Source organism: Mytilus californianus, unplaced genomic scaffold, assembly GCF_021869535.1.
Source record: "Mytilus californianus isolate M0D057914Y unplaced genomic scaffold, xbMytCali1.0.p SCAF_9, whole genome shotgun sequence".
Lineage (NCBI taxonomy): Eukaryota > Metazoa > Mollusca > Bivalvia > Mytilida > Mytilidae > Mytilus > Mytilus californianus.
Window position 1 is genome coordinate 61,045,551 of NW_026262745.1, and position 23,556 is coordinate 61,069,106.

Genomic DNA, 23,556 nt, shown 5'->3' on the forward strand with positions numbered 1-23,556 from the left:
ATATCAAGAAATAAATTGGGAAAGTGTATAAAAAAAAAATGCAAGTTAAACACTGTTCACACTAGGGACTATATTTGTAGACAATGAAAACCAAAGGACGATAACTGTGTCCTTGGACCATAAGACAATTCTCCGCCAAAAATTCAAATGAAGTGGATGTAAGCAACTATAGGCAACAGTATGGCTGTCAGATAAGTTTTTTACACAAACATTGCAGTGATGTACTTGATAAAAATCACTCCAACCCGTTTATATATAGCAGTGGTCAGGTCTTTTAACATCTCAGGATTAGGTCAACTCATTATTGCAGAATATTCAATGAATCTACATTTATCGTCCAATTGAATATATCATGTATGGGATGTTTTTGCTGACATTTTGGGTATCCGATTTGCCTGAGTCTACTGTAATGTTAGTAATAAAAGTTTTAATAACTGTCAAATCAGAAAATAGTAAGTATACACTTTATTAAATGCTACATTAGTTTTATGCACTAAATGTGCATGTTTTGAATAGTGCTTGAAAGCAAAAGGATTGATAATCTAAATAAATACACTAAAATTGAGCACAAACAGCTAGTAAGTGGCCTCCAGTGTACAAGTCAAACCATCCATGACATCCAGTTGGGGAAAAAAAAAAAAAAAAAGTACCTGCCTTCCTGGTCTGTTTTCAAAGAGTAGACCCGGGGAAGGGGAAACAGACATTCTTTTAAATGTGGCCCAAAGTGTGTTTTGTAATGGCAAAGTATGTTTTTTTTTCCTTCTGAAACAAAATATTTGTTTCTGCAATGGCACTTTTATTTCAATTCATTCATGCAACAATTACCACCAATTATCAAGAAAACTAAACATGTGGTATTCATCAACTAACAAACTTTTAATTGTAGTAAAATTGAGAATGGAAATGGGGAATATGTCAAAGAGACAACAACCCGACCAAAGAGTGACAATTTTTTTTGAAAATTTTGTGTTTTATAAGTGGTGTGGGTGATAACCTGATTTTCCATTCAACATCATTTTGATGTGAATTCTTGGGCATAGTTGTAGGACTGTAATTGTGTAGCAACTTAAATATAAAAGTTCCACCAGGTTTCATATATTTTTCAATGTGAATTTTTAAGTGAAACATAATCAAGGAATTACAGATTATCAATAGTTTTTCAAACAAGATTGATACATTGGTGTTAAACGCCACTTTCAGCACAATTATGCGTTTTCTTGACGGTCATTTTTTATTGGTGGAGGAAGCCAGAGTTCCTATAAAGAACCACTAATCTTCTGTTTTTCAAACAAGAGGGTGCCTCATGGAAGGGCAACAGCCTGGAGTTTGAAAGACCATTGATAATCTGTTTATCGCTCTTTTCCTACACAACGTAAATGACATAAGCTCATTATGTCATATATTCTTTTTCTCTTGACTGAGAAAAACTCATATTACTTGAGTAGCGTGATATCAAAATTTATCACAAACAAGAATGTGTCTATAGTACACGGATGCACAACTCACACTTTTTCTATGTTCAGTGGACCATGAAATTGGAGTCAAAACTCTAATTTGGCATTAAAATTAAAAAGTTCATATCATAGGGAACATGTGTACTAAGTTTCAAGTTGATTGGACATCAACTTCATCAAAAACTACCTTGACCAAAAACTTTAACCTGAAGCAGAACAGACAGACGGACAGAAGTACGGATGAACAGACAGAAGAACGAACGAACGGACGCACAGACTGAAAAACATAATGCCCCTCTACTTTCGTAAGTGAGCCATTAAAAAGATCAAATTAGAAAATGGGGGTTCCATTCTCAATTATATGTTAATTTGAACTTTGTGATAACCCTTTACCTCTAGTAGTATTTATTCAAAATAAGAAATTATATATTATTTTAAGTTATTTGATTAATGTCAAAATTTTTAGTTGTAAGTTATATATATTCTGTAGTTGTCTAATTTTAAGTAGACTGGTACTAAATGTCTCTTTAAGGACAGGGTTTGATGTCACACAATAGGCCAAAGCTCTGATGTTTTCCTGTTTCCTAAATCACTTCTATGACATAACATACAGGAATTAAAAATAAGATTATTGTCTTCCTACTTGCAGTTACGTAATCACTATTGACGTTGATGCTTCAATAAACAGTAAGTTTGTTTATTTACTTTCAAATAACTTTTTCATAATAACAAAACTATGACAAATATATATAGCTTCAATAGATTGAAATGGACAATAATCCATTTACAAATTATATTGATATCTAATTTCATTGAACCTGCATTAACTGAAATTTTTTTTTATCATTTTATGCCTCAAGTTACAACTAGAAGGTCTTCCTATATATATATTTTCTGAGTTGAACAACACAGAGAAGAGGTTTACACACACATTAGAGGCATGAAGCCACAGGAACAATTGGCCGATCCCTCCACCATAAAAAAGTGTTAATTTTTTTTATGCTGAAGATCACAACATCACAACACTGTACCATAACTGTTATTTATTGGAAATTATTGATAACTGAATGTTTTATCATATTTCATGACTGTGTTTGACAACTACAGAACATTTTTGTTTGATTCAATTTACCTTATAAGGGGAGATAACTCAGATAATGCAAGTTTTTTTAAGGAATGTGTTATGAATATACCTATTTTGTAATGTGGTCCAAGGACACAGTTATCGTACTTAGGTTTTCGTTGTCTACGAATATAGTCCCTAGTGTGAACAGTGTATAACTTGCATTTTTTTTTTATACACTTTTCCAATTTATTTCTTGATATTTTATGCATGAAATATTAAGTAAGAGGATGAAATTACATGTTTAAAAAATTTGGATGCTGAATCTTTATGTTAAGTAGTGATTTAGTCCAGTTAAAAAAGGTCAAAAATTAGAATGTCTGAAGCTGTCAAACAGAATTTTAGCCCCCCTTAACACAGAATTGTCAATATTTTGATTAAGAGCTGGTAGAAATTTCTATAATTTTAATATTATTTGTATCAATAGTAGTACACTACACTGTAAAAATTTTTTTGAGATAGAGCAGGTGCGATTTTTTTAATTTGAATTTATTGTCTAAAAGAAATGCACTAAGAAATAACTGTGTTCTTGGGCCATGTGTTGTATCAAGAAACCGAGTCTTGTGACCCTACTTTTTTATTTTCTGTAAGCTTATTATAAGAACTGTCTTCTCATATTTTATCTAAAAATCCTATTAATTAGTCTTCTTTCTATCACATAAAATTGTGTTTTCCATGTATAATCTATACAAAATCAGACAATCTTCCACAACTTGTAGCCCTGTGACACTTACTTTTTATCATGTTTTTAAAAATAAGTTATCATAATTATAAACAACATTTAGGTAAATTATTTCAAAAATCTATGGAGTTAAACTTAGACCCTCCATCTACCTTAAATTTACACAACAAGAGGATGAGCCCTTTTTGGCCTACAAAAAAGGAAGTATTACCAAATATAAGCTTAAAAACAATCATCAAGTATGCGCACAGTTTAAAGAGATTTTATAGTCTAAAGATGGCATAATTCCAAATTTTAAAATTCAAATTCAAAGTCAAAAGTTGAGCCAAATAAGGCCCACATTGCATCAAATGTCCCCTGCTGCTGTATAAATAAGGAATTAAATTGTGTGTTACAATATGTTATTGAGGTACAATTAAAGAACCTTAGTGAGCGCGCTCACATACCCAACGTCCCCACATTGTCATTTGAGAAATAAAATAAGTGTAAGAAAAAAAAATTGTATCAGAAAAAAAAATTGAATCCTAATTTCCTGTCAATATGCACATCTACATAGTATGTCCTTATTATCTACAAAGTTTCATGAAATTCTGTTGTGTGGTTTGAGAGGAGTTGCGATGACAAAAGGTTGCAGTAGTATATTGGGCAAATAAGTTCAAAGGGGCGTAACTCCTGGAAAAAAAATTGAATCGTAATTTCCTGTCGATATGCACATCTACGTAGTATGTCCTTATTATCTGAAAAGGTTTCATGAAATTCTGTTGTGTAGTTTGAGAGGAGTTGCGATGACAATAGGTTGCAGTAGTATATTGGGCAAATAAGTTCAAAGGGGCGTAACTCCTGGAAAAAAAATTGAATCGTAATTTCTTGTCGATATGCACATCTACGTAGTATGTCCTTATTATCTGAAAAGCTTTCATGAAATTCTGTTGTGTGGTTTGAGAGGAGTTGTGATGACAAAAGATTGCAGTAGTATATTGGGCAAATAAGTTCAAAGGGGCGTAACTCCTGGAAAAAAAATTGAATCGTAATTTCCTGTCGATATGCACATCTACGTAGTATGTCCTTATTATCTGAAAAGGTTTCATGAAATTCTGTTGTGTGGTTTGAGAGGAGTTGCGATGACAAAAGGTTGCAGTAGTATTTTGGGCAAATAAGTTCAAAGGGCGTAACTCCTAGAAAAATAATTGAATCGTAATTTCCTGTCGATATGCACAACTACATAGTATGTCCTTATTATCTAAAAAGGTTTCGTGAAATTCTGTTGTGTGGTTTGAGAGGAGTTGCGATGACAAGAAATAGGACTGACGGATGGACAGACGGACGGACGGACGGACGGACGGACAGACGGACGGGTCAAAAACATTATACCCTCCGCAACTCTTTGTGTGGGGTATAATAAAAGCTAAACAATTATAGGACTTTCATTGGTCGACCTGTAACTCATTCATACAAAATAACTCAACATTGGTGTATATAGTTCATGAAATCATAGTTGACTTCTGGGAACAAGGGATTTATCTTCAATAAGTTTATTGGGTACTCATCTAGTTGTAGGATAAAGGCTAACGTCAGATATTTTTTACTTTTGAACATTTTTCTTTATAACAACAGTGTTCTTTTCCGCATCATCATTAAAACTAGAGGCTCTAAAGAGCCTGGGTCGCTCACCTTGGTCAAACAAAGGACACTCTCCAACATTGTAGACGAGAATAGACTTCATGACAAAAATTTCTATATTGTTGATCTTGTGTTACAGATCTTTTAGTCTGTTTAGTTTCTCTCTATCTTCTTTAGTTTTTGCTCAAAACACAAAAGAGGGTAAATAAAATCCTCATTTAAGGGCAATCACTCCTATGAAGAGTGACAGTCTACTAACTATATCGGCAAAATTTGACTTTTTAATAGATCTTGCCTTGCAGATCATTTTTGTGATTTAAAGTATTTATTTATCTATTATAATTTAAATCATATAAGGCATAACGGAAAAAAAATGTTTCTCTTTAAATATCATAGTTTTCATGATAATAGGCAAAAATGAAAAAAATGGTAAAATTTGTCATTTATGGGCAATAACTCCTATAAGAATTTGTCTAACAGTTTTGATGTATATGGACAATTGGTAGAGCTCATTATTCTGAACATTTTTGCTCCTTTCAGATTTTCTCTATTTATAACGGTTCAAAAAATAATAGATAAAACATGCATTTTACCCCTATGTTCTATTTTTAGCCATGTCGGCCATGTTGGTTGACAGGCCGGGTCATCGGACAAATTTTTTGTAAACTAAATACCCCAATGATGATTGTGTCCATGTTTGGTTAAATTTGGTCCAGTAGTTTCAGAGGAGAAGATTTTTGTAAAAGTTAACGGACAACGGACGTCAAGTGAAGAGGAAAGCTCACTTGGCCCAATGGGCCAGGTGAGCTAAAAAAGTTGAGACTTAAAATTATGCTTTAAACATGTGCGTGTTTAAAATAATTGTGAAGTACCCACTTCAAAACAATTATTTCTGTCAAAGTTGTAAAAAATCCTGTAGGTGACATGAGAAGCCACTTAACCACACAATTTCATTCAACAATACAATCAACACCTTTATTAATTAGTCAATTGTGGCAGATATCTATATTAAAATGCAATCAGCTGATTATTGATTTTCTGTCAAAATGGAAACGCTTGATGAGTTCAAGGTGAAATCCCAGTATTATCTGATCAGGGAAAAGTCAGAGAAACCAGAGAAAAATACAACGAACCGAACTGTTATATTTCTTTCACTAAAGTCTTTTGTCAATAATGAATTTTAAATGCCACAATTTTGCTAAAATGGCAACCGGCAGCAGAAACCCTGAATATCACAATTAATAAAGATTGAAATTCTGAAGATAGGTGTACAACATTTTTCTACTTTTGACATGTAACCAGTTTTTGGAAAAGATGTTTCAAACTTCATCACCTTTATTAACTCTATTTATATCCTACAGGTAAGAAATACGGCATAATTAACAAGTGAAAATGTGAGCTACTGCTCACATATGATACCACCGCCCAAATATGCATTTCGAATATGTAAACAGGAAGTTGTTGAGTGATAAATCTGAAAACGCATCACATGGTATAGCTTACTTATATAAACCCTGAAATCAAATTTCAGAAATCCTTATGATGTAGTTCCTGAGAAAGATGCGACGAAAAATATTCATTGGACGGATTGACGGACGGACGGACGGACAAACAGAGGCTAAAACAGTATACCCCCACTTTTTTAAAGTGGGGGTATAATAAGAACTTCTTTCAACATACACCTTTATACATCTTTCAGTTTAAATCTGTTCTGTTTCATACTTCAACACTGTCAACATTATCAACACTCAGAGTTGTAACAAATTGATTATAGTGATATAGATGTTAAAAAGTCACAAATTAATGGTGATCTCCACATTTTAGCATTTTCCCCACAAACTTCAATTGTCAAGATTTTACACATTTTGCATTTTACCCCTATGTTCTATCTTTAGTAAAGACTTAAATAGTCAAAAATCATTATTTAAGGGAAGATTCATCTGATAATTTTTATAGTACGTAGTAATAAAAAATATTCTGAACATTTTTGTCCAATCAAATTGTCTCTATCTATAATTGTTTTCAAGATATAAAGATACAATTACATGCCATTTACTTTTATGATCTGTTTTTAGCCTAAGTGGCAATGTTGGTTAATTGAATGAAATATATTTCACGAACTTCTGTAGGTATAGACAATGCAATTTCCCATAGGTACTCCTTTTATGGCTAAAACTGTGCCACTTTTACGATGAAGTTTCGTAAAAAACTATATCCTAAAATAAAAAGATCATATGCACTACTAGGTAGAAAACATAGGACTGTGTGGCATATTTTCAACATTTATATGCCCCAAACTTCCTACAGTTTAAACTTATACTAAAATTCTGTACTACCCATCCCTTCACCGTTGGTCTTCCTCACAATTCAATTTGGCCACTATCCATGTGTATTTATTCTGGTAAAATTCCCAAGTTGGGTCTCTATGAGATGAAACATAGAGATCATATCAAGGAACCAGAAGGTAAACAAAACAAAATATCTATGAATATAAGATATCTCCCAAAAGAGGCTTGGTTTGTGAAACAGCTGTATTTACAAAGTGCAAACTACAATCTAGCAACATGTGAAGTTGGTATAAATTATTTAAGTAGTTTCTTCAGAACAGATCTATGAAAAGATTTACAACAGACGATGAATGAGCTAAATATGTATCATATCTATGATTTTAAAATGCTTGTATTTTTTTTATAATAAATGCACTCAGTAGACCATCATGGAACAAGCTTTATTTTATCTTTTACAGATAAGAATTTAGCTGAACATCATGGAACACGCTATATTATACAACTTTATACTGATGTTCTTTGTATCATGCAGTTACTTTTTACATGCCAAGGGGAGTACATCCATGTGTATACACAGTTATGAAAAAGGAGAGCTTTATGTTGATTGTTCATACAAGAGAATACAGTTACTTTATTTTCTACAATTACCATCGAACACATCTTCTCTGAACTTTCAACACAACCTTATTTATGTTATAAAAAATAATCAGTTTAAAAATATGAGGAATCTTACAGTACTGGATTTATCCTTCAACAAAATATTTGAAATATCTGAAAAAGCGTTTAATGGACTTGACAAACTGCAGCAACTAGGACTCAATAATAACAAGCTGAGTTTTAATACCAGAGCATTCAGGAGTTTTAAGCCACTTAAATCACTGAAACTACTTTCAATTGAAAGTAATAAAGCTACGTCTTATTTTCCAGCTAAAACAATAGCACATTTAACAAAGCTTGAAATTTTTAAGATGGATGTACATGAATTAGGAATAAACACGAATTTTTTTGGAAAAGAATATTGTAAAATTCCTCACCTTCAATCACTCCATTTAAATATAATGGGTTCATTTTATGAATACATAACACTAAACAATAACTTCTTTCAATATACACCTAACTTAACACAACTACACATCCTTCTTTTTGCAGAAACTTACTTTGATACTTTTACATTGTCAACACTTAAAAAGTTAAAATTGTTACAAATTGATTATGGTAATGTAAGAATACATGAACCACTTTCTCAAAGTTTATATACAGAAAATATTCAATCAATGTTGCTACAAAAATCTATTATAGAATTGATTTCAAAAGTATCAAATTCATCAACTGAAATTCTTATAATACAAAATTTGTCGCATGATTATCTAAAAGATCAAATGTATCACTTCTGTGCAAAGAAATTATTAGATGAATGTTTGAACACATCTATTCGTCAATTACATGTAACAAATATCATTGGTTTAAACCAACATTGTACTACTACACAAGCAGTTATTAATGCACCATCAAGTCTTCAACTTCTAAATTTGACTAGGAATAAATTAACTCGGATAGCTTTAAATCTTTCTTCTGTTGTAACACTAGATTTAAAATATAACAGACTCGGAAACTACTTGGTAAACAATAGTTATTTGATAACACAATCAAGTAAACTTGAAAACATATCTTTGTCCCATAATCTAATATTCAAGCTCAATACAGAAATATTCAAAGGTCAACCCTACCTAAACCACATTGACTTGAGTTTTAATTATATTTCAAACATCAGTTTTGATCTTTCACACTTGGAAGAATTACAAGTTTTGAACCTTGCAAACAATGAAATAAAATTTTTAACAAAAAAATCAATGAAAGAAATTGACAGACTGCTTCAAAAAAACAATGATACAAAAATTGATCTTAGTAACAACCCATTTCAATGCACATATGCATGCAACACATTTTCATTTTTACAGTGGATGAGACAAATTCGTCATCATTTTATCAGATTTTCTAAATATCAATGCATTTCTGGAAATGTCCCCATATCAAAAGCCAATTCTTTGGTTAAATCAATACTTTATCTTGAACAAGACTGCTTTAAACTCAAACCAAAGAAGAAGAATACTACTTATTTGACTCTTAGTGTGTCATTGACTGTTTTTGGAGTGATAGCAGCTATGGTACTTTTCTCAGCAGTAATCATCTATAAAAAACGTTGGAAACTTCGCTACATGTACTATACAGCTAGCATGAAATATATTTCTAAAGAGTATGAGGATGAAGACTCGAGTGAATACAATTACGATGCATTCATATCTTATTCAGATGAAGATCGGATCTTTGTTATAGACCACTGCATTAAAAATCTTGAACAAGACAGAAACTTGAAGCTGTGTATTCATGAAAGAGATTTCATTCCAGGTCACGACATAAATAACAACATGGTCACAGCCATCCAAACAAGTCGGAAAACAATCTGCATCATTACCAGATCTTTTCTTGAATCTGACTTTTGTATGTTTGAGTTAAACATGGCAAGAATGGAAAGTACTCATTCAAGGAATGGAAAAAACATCCTTTTTCTTGTTTTCTATGAGAAACTGTCATCAAAAGATTTACCACTAGTAATGTGTGAACATATTCAGAAACAGTCATATATTCAATATCCAAACAACGAAATAGGCAATGCAATTTTCTGGGGGAAAATCAGTGATGCTATCTATGCATAATTCATGGATTAAAATAGACTCATAAATAATGAGAAACAGTTGTGAATTCAAGATTATTCCTAAAAGTTTACTTTCTAGTCAGGGGATTGTCTAGAAGTTTATTTATTAGTTGAATCTATCTTTCAGACTTTCAGCACTACATCTAGAACATCTGAAGGACCGTTGAAGTTTATCAGAGACGAGAACATCTGATGGACCAGTGAAGTTGGTCAGAGACTAGAACATCTGATGGACCAGTGAAGTAGGTCAGGGACTATTACAAATTGCAAGAACAGTATTTCTGGTCAAAGACAACAACATCTGAAGGGCCAATAAAGTTAGTCAGCAACTAGTACATCTGCTGACCAATGAAGCCGCTAAGAGACTAAAACTGGTACATCTGCAGGTCCAGTGAAGTCGGTCAGAGACTTGTATGAGGGAGGGCAACAGGGGTCCGTTAACATGTTAACAACACCTCGATTTTGGCAAAAACAGTTAACAACAAATTCAAAAATGCTGATAACAGTTAACACAGTGGGTTGAAAACAGTTAACAGTTTAAATTTATCTCAGATAACAGTTAACAATAGTTGAAAAAGGCCAAAACAGGTTAACATAAAAAGGTATTGCCTCCCCTTTTGTATATGTGAAGGACTAATGAAGCTGGTTATATACTTGTGTATCTGAAGGGCCAGTAAAGCTGGCCAGAGACTAGTACTTACAAAGAACCAGTGGAGTTGGTCAGAGTATAAATAACCAGTTGAATTTGAAAGAATAAGGACATTTTCAAATTACAAAATATGAAAACTGTTCAGGTACTATTGTATACCTAAAAGAATCTAAATGTTTATAGTGGAAAAAGATTAGTGACTAAAACATAGAAAAAAGAAATGAAAAGTAAACTTTATTTGCACTTAACTGACCTCAAGTTTCTTACAAAAATATGAGAAGGAATTAGCATAGTATAAAACACTTGACTACAAGTACATATAAGGAGTGTAAAAATGAATATGAGAATTTTCAATTACTATGAAATCTGAAAGCATCCTGGTTCTCAATTGGGATGTTGTTTGTAGGTGTTAAATAAGAATTTCCAACACTGTTCAACTTTTCATCATTTAAAAGGTCATCTTTTTACTTGATCCAATACTTTTTGAAAAGCCACCATCCAAACGAACCTTTTATATTTGATGGCAGGGAAGGGAAACTTGCATGACAGTTATTTCACCATTGTATATCTTTTATCATATATCTTTTTAATATTATATATTATATCATATCTAGGTCTTCCACCTTCTTAAGGATGTTCGCTACTCTTGTTTTTGACGTTTTTGTCAGATATTCGGAATCCTCTAGTTTTATCCATGTAGTGCCATTTAAAAAATTTGCCCACTAACCCCTACTTTTCTTTTCATAATATCATTACAAAAAGTCTAAAAAGTCATATTTCAAAATCTTATAAAATCCTTGTTATTTTTTCATAGTTTTTGAAAGAAAAAAGGTGCCAATGTTAAATGTATGAAAAATCTAGAGAGAATCATTTCCCACCAAATTTTCAATGGCTTATATCTCAAAAACAAGCACATGGACCCTTAATTTTTATCTGCTTTTTAAGTTCCTTTATGCATATACTATCAATTTATTATAGTCTTTAAAAAATCTTGTTATTTTGAAACAGAGTATCGAACATCCTTAAGTATAAACCTTTACACAAAATAATCAAACTGTTACATGCTCCAACCACCTCAAGATTGGCATCTCTAGGTCTCTCATTTTGTAAATTTAATTGCTACATATGCCAAAACTGTGTCCTATTAATTCCAGAGAAAAATTTTAAGTGAAAACACAATTACTCATATATAAAGATGGGTAAGAAACTGATCGTTACAATAAGAGTTCACAATATGATTTTTTAATCATGAAAAAGTCATGCCAATCTACTAGCATCCTTTTTTACACATGTTACAGTACTGTTTTCTTTGTTCTTGTTTTCATTATTTTTCAAAATGTTAATTAGGCCAAATAAAAAAAGATGTGTTTTCTATTTCCCTACCTACCCCATATTTTAAGCTTAGAAATACCCTACCTTAAAGTTTTTTGGTCATTTTTCAATAAGCACTGTTAAAAGTCAGAATTTCTCTCCCATAGGCTCAATGTAAAAAAAAACTGTAAAATAAAAATAAATTCCCTGCCTATAACCTACCCTATTTTTTCAAAGATGTAATAGGAAACACACATATTATTTTATTTGGCCTTATTTTGTAATTTTGTTTGTTTATTTTACTGTTTTTGTTATCTTTTATATTGTAATCATGTTTATGTTTTTTGTGTTCATAATGTATATTAATTTGTTTTTTTATTATCATTATGTACTTAGGTGTTTTTTACTGAACAGATTTTTTTGTCATTCTAGAACCTTTCCATTGTCCACTGATAGACAAATTTTGTAAAGACATCTGTTTCTTGTTACAACCATGTATTTATCTGATTTTTATATGTGTCTTCAAGTTGCTGTCATTGACATTTAGGCCAAATAAAAAATTATGTGTGTTTCCTGTTTCCCTACCTACCCTATATTTTTAGCTTATAAATACCTTAAAGTTCTTTTTGTCATTTTTCAATAAGCACTGTTAAAGTCAGAATTTCTCTCCCATAGACTCAATGTAAAAAAAATTGTAAAATAAAAAGAATTCCCTACCTACCTACCCCATTTTTTTCATAGATGTAATAGGAAACACACATATTATTTAATTTGGCCTTATTTTGTAATTTTTGTTTTGTTTGTTTTACTGTTTTTGTTATCTTTTATATTGTAATCATATTTATTTCTTTTGTGTACATAATGCATATTATTTCGTTTATTTCTTATCATTATGTACTTAGGTGCTTTGACTGAACAGATATTTATTGTCATTCTAGAACCTTTCCATTGTCCACTGATAGGGTTTGACAAATTTTGTTAAGACATCTGTTTCATGTTAAAACCATGTATTTATCTGAATTTTATATGTGTCTTCAAGTTGCTGTTATTGACATTTATCCAACATGACATTTACCCAACATGTTCTATCAACTTCTTGTGATTTTTAATGGAATTAATCATTTTTGGCACTAAATATAATTCTTGGGATATTAGTTTGCATGGATTTTGTGATATAAATAAACCACATTGAAATTCAAAAGTTCAATTAAATACCAATTTCCTATAATCTTTTCTCTAATTCTTTCGCAATTTAAACCTTTCAGAACCCAATGTATAAAAAAATTTAATCAACGTGTGGTTGCCGTTGATCTCAGAAGATGATTGGCTAAGTTTAAGGGTCATGACCTTTATCAGCTCACTAGATGAATCAAAATATGCTAACAGGTGTTAATGAAATTGACAACTTTGTGGAATGTGAAAGGCACTCGAAGGGGATTTTCATTTAACGAAATATGAAAATAAATTTTTTAATCATTAGAGAAACAGATTTTTACATAATTACTTGTGGATTATCGGATTTATTCTATCTCGATAGTTAAATTATAAATTTTAAAGTCCTTGCCGTGGCTCTGACTTTAAAATTGATAATTTAACTATCTCGATTGGATAATTTGGATAATCCACTGGTATCAATGTAAGAATCTATATGTATACAGAATTTTTTTTAAACAGGAAGCATAATACTTTTAAAGAGTAACTGTCTAGCTCAATTAGCCAGTAAACATTGCAATATATACAACATTGAAATTTGTATCCAACAGTTTTGTTTGTTGTTGCTAATTAGGATTTCATAACCAGTGAAATTGTAAGAGAAATTATTGCACAAGTTTGGAAATTTTCAAAACAAAATAGGAAAGTTCCATTTTAAAACAAAAAGAACTCAAGAATCAACAAGAAAATAAACAAATAAACAAAATCATACAAAATTAAGAAAACAACGAAGAGATTTTTATCTGCACAAGAATGACTCAAGTTTCCAGTGAGACTTTCCTAACTAAAACAATACATGTATAAGAAAAGGAAATACAATATACTTGAGCACATGTGTATTTAGAAATGAGGCGTTAACATAAACTTTTTATAACTGAGAATTTTCACTTCCTATGTAATCTTACAGCTTACTGGGTCACAATTAAGATGCTGTTAAGGGGGTAGAAATCTTTAAATCAGAAATATTTTTGTTAGTCAGTTTAGTCAATGAGTTTTTAGAATTCCTATGATACACTCGCACAAAATTAAAATAATATGTGTTACACTGAAACATAGAATTCAAACTTCGAAGAATCTAATATAATTAGGCATATTAACATAAAACAATGTATGTGTCACTTGTCAAGGACCGGACTAGCTATCAGCAAACACAAGGCACAAACAAGTGGCTGTAAAAATTACAGCAAACTGGATTTTCATTACATTTATTTATGGGCCATTACACCTGAATGCAATATTAAAACATTGTCAATATAAAACTTGACATCAATTTTGCCATAAGTAACAACATATTAAAATTTGAAAAAAATTAGTGGAACAATTCTAAAGTTATTGCCCTTAATCAATAAGAACCATAACTCCTGAACGACAAAAATGAAAATTATCAATATCAATATTGACCTCATTTTGTCATTAGTAACAACATACTAAAATGTTAAAAAGCATTTGTTGAACGGTTCATATAAAGTAATTACATGGAAACGATATAAAGTGTCTTTTTCCAATCAATCAAGGACCAAATAAATTCCTGAACGGCAAAAGTGAAAATTGAACTTGACCTCAATTTTGTCATCAGTAACACACTATATTAAAATTTAAATAGCATAGGTTGAATTGTTCATAATTTATTGCAATGAAACAAACGCAGCCTGGAGCAGACTGACCTCCCGCATGCCTGTCAACCGACAAGTCCTAAGATTCCATCAGAAAAAGCCAGTTCAAAATATTATACTAGTTTTTAAGTACTTTTCCCTATATTTTTTATCTTCATCAGTGGCACAACAAAGAGTATATTATAAACGTTCAATCGTTTTACTGAACTTACTTACTGATCTTGTGGAGAGTTGTCTCATTGGCAATCATACCACATCTTCTTTTTTATATTTACTACCAATATAGGGATTTATTGTGAAAGTAAAATTCAACCTGCAGGAATCCAATAATAATTGGTACATGGATTTCATTACTGGTTGCTGTTTCTTATATATATATATCCAGATCTTCTTTTATGAATATTCCATATATAGTCCTTACATCTGTTATAATTCTGCATCTCTATTGTATGTTTTTTCAAATAGATTTATGTACATAAATTTGGTCATATAATTCTGTTATTTTTGTCCATTTGAAACATACCCTCAATAAACGTATTAATAGTTTTGGTATTCAGTGGAATTTTGTCTCAGAATGACCTGAGATCTACTCCGAATAACCTTCAAGCAACAATAACTTTTTAATTGTGTAGTCAAATTTTTTATATTGTGATGTCAAATTTTACGGGAACTTGTGTGATTTTACGTAATGGCGGACAATTTGCACGTCTATATACAGTGGCAAACCAAGAACCTACCTATTAGTGTTTATTGCAAATTTAATCTCCTCCTGAATATGCATGAGATATTTGCCACTGGAATGTTTATAAATTTTTTGTATAAAGGTGTGCGAGAAACATCCCAAACCATGAAATGTAAACAGCGACCAATGAAATATGATGAGGTCAAGGTCAGACATGTTCGCCTTACAATCTTTCCATACAATATTATTTTGTTTTATTGTTATTATGCTTGCTTATTATTGTTTTGTTTGTTGTCTAGTTTTTGTTATCTAATATACTTGTATTCATGTGCAAATCATGTATATTATTTTGTTTATTCTATTGTTTTTGTTATCTTTTAGACTGTTATCATGTCTATGTTTCTTTGTGTACATAATGTATATAATTTTGTTTTGCCTCATCATATAATTAGGTGCTTTTTTTTATTTTTAAGCAGATTTTTATTGTACTCATTCATGTACTTTTCTTTTGTCCACCCATAAGGTTTGACAAATAATTGTACAGACAGCTGTTTCTTGTTGATAACCATGTTTTAACCCTGATTTTTTGTGTCACCAGGTTGCTGTCTCATTGACATTAACCTCCATATCTATTAAAATCTTTAAAAAAAATTTATGAAATTTTGGCACTTAAATTAAAAAAAAAAACATAATAAAAAAATTCTTAAATATCAAAGTATGATTTTCATTTGTTAAAGGCAAGAAATTAAAGTCATGTTTTCAAGCAATTTTGAAAAAGCTGTGCATGGTGGTCTTGTTGTATACCAAATTGTATAGTACACACAAACTTGGACTTAAGACTATAATTACAAATTGCTTTTTTATGAGTTATAAACCAAACAATATTTGTTTATGTCAAAATATCTGTATATAATTTTCTCATATCAACACAAAAAATTGAAAATAGTAGATTTAATAAGTAGAGATTTAATTGTCAATATTATTTTTCCATTTCTTTGTTTTAATTTAAAGGGGCATAAGCTGTCAAATTCATCTTCACCAATTGAACTCAAATTCTCATATTTGATTTATAACAAACTAAAACATATATTCAAATGACAACAAGTCTAAAATAAACAATTAACAATGCATGGACTTGATAATATGTATCAACATTTTGTGTGTATTTTTGTCTAGACGTCATCTGATTAGCCATAGAGAAGACATCAGATGACTGCCAACAGTCATATAACCTGATATAAACATAAACATAAATATAAACAGATATTGACCACATGCAATTGGATTTTTCTAGGTCTGTTTGATTTCATATTGTAGATTAAAAGTATGTTTATCATCATTTTTACCTATGTAAGAATGATTTTTGTGGATAGAATTAATCAACCAAATTATTCATCCTTGTTTCACTTTCAATGTTGACATTCTTAACCTTTTAATAGATGAACACATGCATAACCCATCTCCAGCTAAGGGGTTAAATCAAAGGTGACATCAACACAGATTCAATGTGGTCAAATTATTCACTTGCAAGTAAATAATTCATCAGTGATGTTTTTTATTTTATTTTGACAAAATTGACCCAGATTGGCTGCTAGAGGCGAATAAGTATTTCACTATATTACTTTCATTAATCATTGAACTCTCATAGCTAAAAGTAATTTTACTACATTGAAGTTTGAATCAATACCAAGTAGGGGTTGAACAACCAGTTGAATTTTTAGAGAAATCAGAGAGAAAAAAGAAGTTTTTAAAATACAAAAGACATAAATATATGAAAATTCCAGTGTATTAACAGACAGAACAATTAAAAAGAATCTTCCTGAAAAAGAGAAAAAAGGGAATAAAGAAAAAATACAAAGAGATTTGTATCTTCCAAAAGAAAGACTCAAGTTTCCCTTGAGAGTTAATTTTGCACGACTATTGTACAGAGCACTTGAGCACAAGTGTAATTGTGGATTTACAAATGACGCATTACCATAAACTTTTTATAACTGAGAATTTTCACTTCCTATGTAATCTGAAATCCTACTTGGTCACAATCAAGATGCTGTTAAGGGCGTAAAAATCTTTAAATCTTTAAAGTGTTTGTAATAGTCATTTTCATCAACATGATCAATGCTTATTAAGCTTTCCATTGATACACTCTTACAAAATTCAAACAATCTGTGTTTCACTGAAACATAGAATTCTAACTTCAAGGTGAAGTATTTAAGGTGGTACCAAACACCTTGACTAAAATTAATTTGGTCGTTTAATTTTCATAAAAATTTGACAAAATATTTATTTGACCCTCTGACAAAAATATAAAAATTTCAAAAAACTTGAACCACACAATTTATCAGAAAAATTTCATTGGATATATAGCAGTTTGACAAACACTAATTTTGATCATTGAGAAGCTTAATATTTCCTTAACAATAGAACATGATTAAAACGTTCAGCTGATTTTTACAGAGTTATCTCCCTGTAGTGTTCTGTATCACCTTAATGTAAGGTATAACACAAAACAATGTATGTGCTCCTTATGTGGAGCAGGATCTGCTTACCCTTCCAGAGCACATGAGATCACCCCCAGTTTTTGGTGGGGTTCGTGTTGCTTAGTCTTTAGTTTTCTATGTTGTGTTTTGTGTACTATTATTTGTCTGTTTGTCTTCTTATATTTCAGCCATGGCGTTGTCAGTTTATTTTCGATCTATGAGTTTGACTGTCCCTCTGGTATCTTTCGCCCCTCTTTTATCAAACTGACAATGACCTGACTTGGGACAGGCACAAACAAGAGGCTGTCAAAATAACAGCAATCAGGGTTTATATTACATTTATTAGTGTCATTGCTATAGCAATGAGGGGCCATAACTCTTGAATGCAATCGTGAACATACTCAATATCTAACTTGACCTAAATTTTGTGACAACATTTCAATGAAAATAACACTTTTTAAATCTTATGTTTACCAAGTGCATAATTTCTTGATTTACATTCATGAAATTTTAAAGGCATTAGTTGAACAGTTCTAAAGATAATTTTATAAAAAGCATATATTGCACGGTTCATAAGTTATTGCACTGAAACAATTGGAGCCAACAGACTGCCCTCTTTCTGCCCCTTTCAATAACTGGAACTGTGTTAAAATAGACTGTTAGAAATTTTATACTAGTTTTTTGCACTCCATGCTCTATCTTTTATCTTTATCAGTGGCACAACAAAGAGTACATATCATATATGGTAAACAGTTTTACTTAATTTATAACAAATATAAGGATTTAATGTGGAAGTATGATTCGACCTACATGAACCCAATAAAAAGTAGTAAATGGATTTCATTATTGGTTGCTGTTAATTTGACTTATACCGCTATCTTCTTTAATCTAATATTCATATTCCATCAATATCCCTTATATCTATAATAAACCTTAGTGAATTTATGAATTCTGTATTCATATAATAAGTTTTTTAAATAGAATTTTGTATATAGATAATTCTGTTATTTTTCACATTTGAGTTATATTATTTGAGCATGTACAGATAATGTTTGTTAGTCCAATTGTTTGTTTGTTGGGTGAACAATAATTTCTTATTGTGGTTATTATCATTAAACAGTCAACACTTTTGTTACTTAAGGATGTACTTAGAATTTGAAATTGATATTATCAGTCAGAAGAGCATTAGATACAGAACAAAATAAGCTAAAAATATTGATAGGATATGGAACTCCTTTTTGAAATATTTGATTTTTTTATAAATGGCGGGAAAAGGCTAACTCTGACTTTTACCTTATATTTAGCATTGGCTTTAGTAGGGTCTCATATCATAAGAAAAAAAATTCTAGAATCTGCTTTAATTTTGGTAAATGACCTTTTATGAGCTATTAAAGTCTTATATGAAAAGAAAAGTGGGTGATATGGGGGAAAATATTTTACCCTGTATCGTAGGAAAAAACCCAAGCAGTCCGAACATCTGACAAAAATTCATAATCCTCACCCCAGTACATCCTTAATTCATGATTTGATTGGCTAATTATTTTTTTTAACTTTTACAATAAATAGTAAGGAAAGGTGGCATTGATTTCATGATCCACCTAACAAACAAACTAAAATTCAAAAACTTTAATATATAAGCTGTTGAATTTTGGATAATCATGTCTAATTTGCAATAATAAATGCTCGCAATAATTTCTGATTTTACAGTATTGGAAAATGTTTGCATGTGTCGATCAAAATTGCTGTGTTCATTGATAAGTCATCTTATGGAAAATTTACCCTATGTTAACATGTCACGGTCTCTATAATGCATTTTACAAGGGTATCAAATTTTACAATGAACAGGGCAAATAATTAACTGTTCTTTCCAAGGACCAAACTGGGAACAATATGTGATGCAAAAAGAACCCAAAATAAGTTAAATGTTCAAAGTTTTATTTGTACATAATTGTATATTATTTTGTATTTCCTTAAGGGTATATTATGACTATTAGATGTGTACTACAAAGAGCTGCATTTCAAATGCATCATTTCATTAAGGGCTGTACCAGTAATTAATGTAGGGTTGGAAGGCTCTTTTCAATTCAGTCCACCATGCATAAAATTTAATTGGTTATTTCATATTAATTGTTTTTACTATTAGGAGCACACAAGCTACCAACATTTTGACATATTGATTTACTTAAATAGTTTTTTACATGATTGATGATTCTTTCATTTGTAATTGAATGTAAAATTTTTAAGGGTTATAAGTGAGTTAAAGCATTATATCAGACAAAAGCAATGTTCCTTATGGGATATTTCCTGTTTTTGAGGTTGACGAGTTGACTCCTATGATTTGTAGTTTCATAAAGGTTTAAAACTGTTGACTGAAAATGTAGGGTTGGAAGGCTCTTTTCAATTCAGTCCACCATGCATAAAATTTAATTGGTTATTTCATATTAATTGTTTTTACTATTAGGAGCACACAAGCTACCAACATTTTGACATATTGATTTACTTAAATAGTTTTTTACATGATTGATGATTCTTTCATTTGTAATTGAATGTAAAATTTTTAAGGGTTATAAGTGAGTTAAAGCATTATATCAGACAAAAGCAATGTTCCTTATGGGATATTTCCTGTTTTTGAGGTTGACGAGTTGACTCCTATGATTTGTAGTTTCATAAAGGTTTAAAACTGTTGACTGAAAGATAATTTGTTAATAGCACAAAGATCAAACCAGAATTTTACAACTTTTATCATGTGTCTTGTTTGAAATATTCCTTCACATTGTTGTTTGGTTGTGCTGGAGAACATGGGCAGATCAACCAACCATTTAGGCCATTTTTCCAAAAATCTTAATTGCCATTTTGTATATTATTGTTGCCATGTATAAGAGACAAAAGTCTATTTCCAAACTACTGTTTCAGAATCTTACGAATTCTGGGTAATATTTTCACAGGGGTACAACAAAACGTTGTGATTGGCTTACAACGTCCTAAAAACAATGGGATTCGACCAATGACGTGACTTTATTTTCAATTTTGGGTACAAACAATGATATCAACCACAATCCTTTAGATTCTGGAACAGCAAATTACCAACTTTGTTTTTCAACTTTAAAAATGTGCAAAGGGAAATAACTCCTTGATAAGACAAACTGTATCCCTGTCTTTACAAAGACAGTGGAATGAGCATGGCGAATTTTGGAGAATCTGACAGTGGTTTTTACCTTGAAGGTACATTTATATACATATGGTAAAAATATACAGTAGGTGATTAAGCAATGAAAATTCATAAAAGCTGATGGACATCAAAACATGCTCTTTCCATAAGGTTTGTATAGGCAGGGATACAGTTTGTCCTATCTAAGAGTTGCTTCTCTTTGCTGAAAAAATCAAAATTGGAAATGGGGACTAATGTGATGTTAATTTTCACTGACTATTTGTAAGTAACTGTTAATTGTTAAATACTGAATGCTAATATGAATAAACATTGTATATAGAACTTTGCATCTATTTAATTATAAATTCTAATATGACGTGCTTCTTTCGCTTTGTAAACTGGGACTATTATACTAACGGGACTGGAAACTGATCGATCTGTTGAGATTTCATTGCCCCGATAGCGGATTATTGATTTTTTGTTTTGATTGACAGCTTATCGTGTCACGTAGTAAATTAGCATTCGGTACATGAATGTAAACAATATATTTCGGCAAACAGTCAGCATATATATAATACTGTTAAAATTGGTGGATTTGAAATAAAAAAATAATTATTAAATTAATTAGTTTAAATGCAAAAAATATATATTGTTTATGAAAAATTATTAATAAGTAGTCAATATATTAGTGTTGAAAAAAAACTCAGATATAGTCGAAATGCCGGCGCTTAAATTTACTTGACCGCTAAGAAAACAATGTGTCAAAGGTTAACAGATCATAATTAATCCTGATAAAAACAATAAGTGTTCAATAAAAACAATGTTTACAATTTCAGTTCATAACTAATTCATATAACAAAAGTTACCCGGGTCAAATAAAGATATAGCCACATTGTTCTGAACTTTCGTGAACTTCGTGTTTACACCAAAATTTCAATATGGCTGTGAACGGGCCTACTTTTGTTGTTCTAATTATGGAACCTAGTGTACATATTTTCACGAAGTCAAATGCTAATGCCACCAGAAGACCATTACTAAGCAAAATTAACCCTGATTATAATAAAAATATTGTACACATAAAAAGGAGTAGGTAATTTTATAGGAACAGTATAATTTATTTGAGCCGTGCATGTGGGTTCCGATTGTAATGAGAAAGAGATTTATATTCCACTTTTTATTTTAAAAAGTGACAATAAAAATAGGCAAATCCAAACTATAACCTAAAATATGATTTTACAACAAACTGAACTTGCGTATCTCTTTTCAATCAACAGTTATAAGAAATTTTATGAATCATCTATACTTTTTTCCACATCGTCCCCACGCTATTTTCATCCTGAAAATTTCAATCTTCATGTGTCATTTTTTACACTTAAGACGGGATTTAGTGATTAATAACAACTGTCAAAGATCGATATATCTTTTATCATTATAGTGATCATGTTTAAATTAAGGATTATCATTTCGAATAACTATAAAATAAAATAAAATGCTTCGCTGGGCGCAGCTTGATACGACCGCAGAGGTCGAACCCTGAACAGTTGGGGCAAGTATGGACACAACATTCAAGCTTGATACAGCTCTGAATTTGGATTGTGATTAAATATTTGACACAGCATAGGTTTCTGACACAGAATGAATGTGGTTTAAGAACTTAAAATTTTTTAATTTACCTATTATGGTCCAATGTCCAAAATCAAAATACATGGTTAGATTCAGCATATCAAAGAACCCCATATATTCAATTTTTGTTGAAATCAAACAAAGTTTAATTTTGGATCCCAACTTGGACAAACTTGAAAACTGGTCCCATAATCAAAAATCTAAACACATGTTTAGATTCAGCATATCAAAGTACCCCAAGAATTCAATTTTTGTTAAAATCAAACTAAGTTTAATTTTGGACCCTTTGGACCTTAATGTAGACCAATTAAAAAAAACGGGACCCAAAATTAAAAATCTAAAAACACGGTTAGATTTGGCATATCAAAGAACCCCAATAATTCAATTTTTGATGAAATCAAACAAAGTTTAATTTTGGACCCTTTTGACCTCAATATGAACCAATTTGATAGCAGGCCCACAAATAAAAAATCTAAATACATGGTAAGATTCAGCATATCAAAGAACCCCATATATTCAATTTTTGTTGAAATCAAACAAAGTTTAATTTTGGACCCCAATTTGGACCAACTTGAAAACTGGGCCAAAAATCTAAAATCTAAATACATGTTTAGATTCAGCATATCAAAGAACCCCATATATTCAATTTTTGTTGAAATCAAACAAAATTTAATTTTGGACCCCAACTTGGACCAACTTGAAAACTGGTCCCATAATCAAAAATCTAAACACATGTTTAGATTCAGCATATCAAAGAACCCCAAAAATTCAATTTTTGTTAAAATCAAACTAAGTTTAATTTTGGACCCTTTGGACCTTAATGTAGACCAATTCAAAAAACGGGACCCAAAATTAACAATCTAAAAACACGGTTAGATTTGGCATATCAAAGAACCCCAATAATTTAATTTTTGATGAAATCAAACAAAGTTTAATTTTGGACCCTTTTGACCTCAATATG

General features: G+C 30.8%; 1 protein-coding gene and 1 long non-coding RNA gene across 3 annotated transcripts in view; one reads left to right on the forward strand and one right to left on the reverse strand.

Annotated features, from left to right (window-relative positions):
* The window catches only part of LOC127716177 (gem-associated protein 5-like), a 265,274-nt gene that overhangs the window by 205,391 nt on the left and 36,327 nt on the right, over positions 1 to 23,556 (reverse strand). The gene's annotated exons all lie outside the window — the stretch shown is intronic.
* The window catches only part of LOC127716208 (uncharacterized), a 69,545-nt gene that overhangs the window by 40,163 nt on the left and 5,826 nt on the right, over positions 1 to 23,556 (forward strand). The window contains exon 1 of one of the 2 annotated variants that reach the window (XR_007988806.1): positions 22,271 to 22,593. The exons of the other annotated variant lie outside the window; for it this stretch is intronic. This is a non-coding gene — a long non-coding RNA (uncharacterized LOC127716208). Of the gene's footprint in view, positions 1 to 22,270; positions 22,594 to 23,556 lie in introns of those variants that run through there. 2 annotated transcript variants of the gene reach the window in all.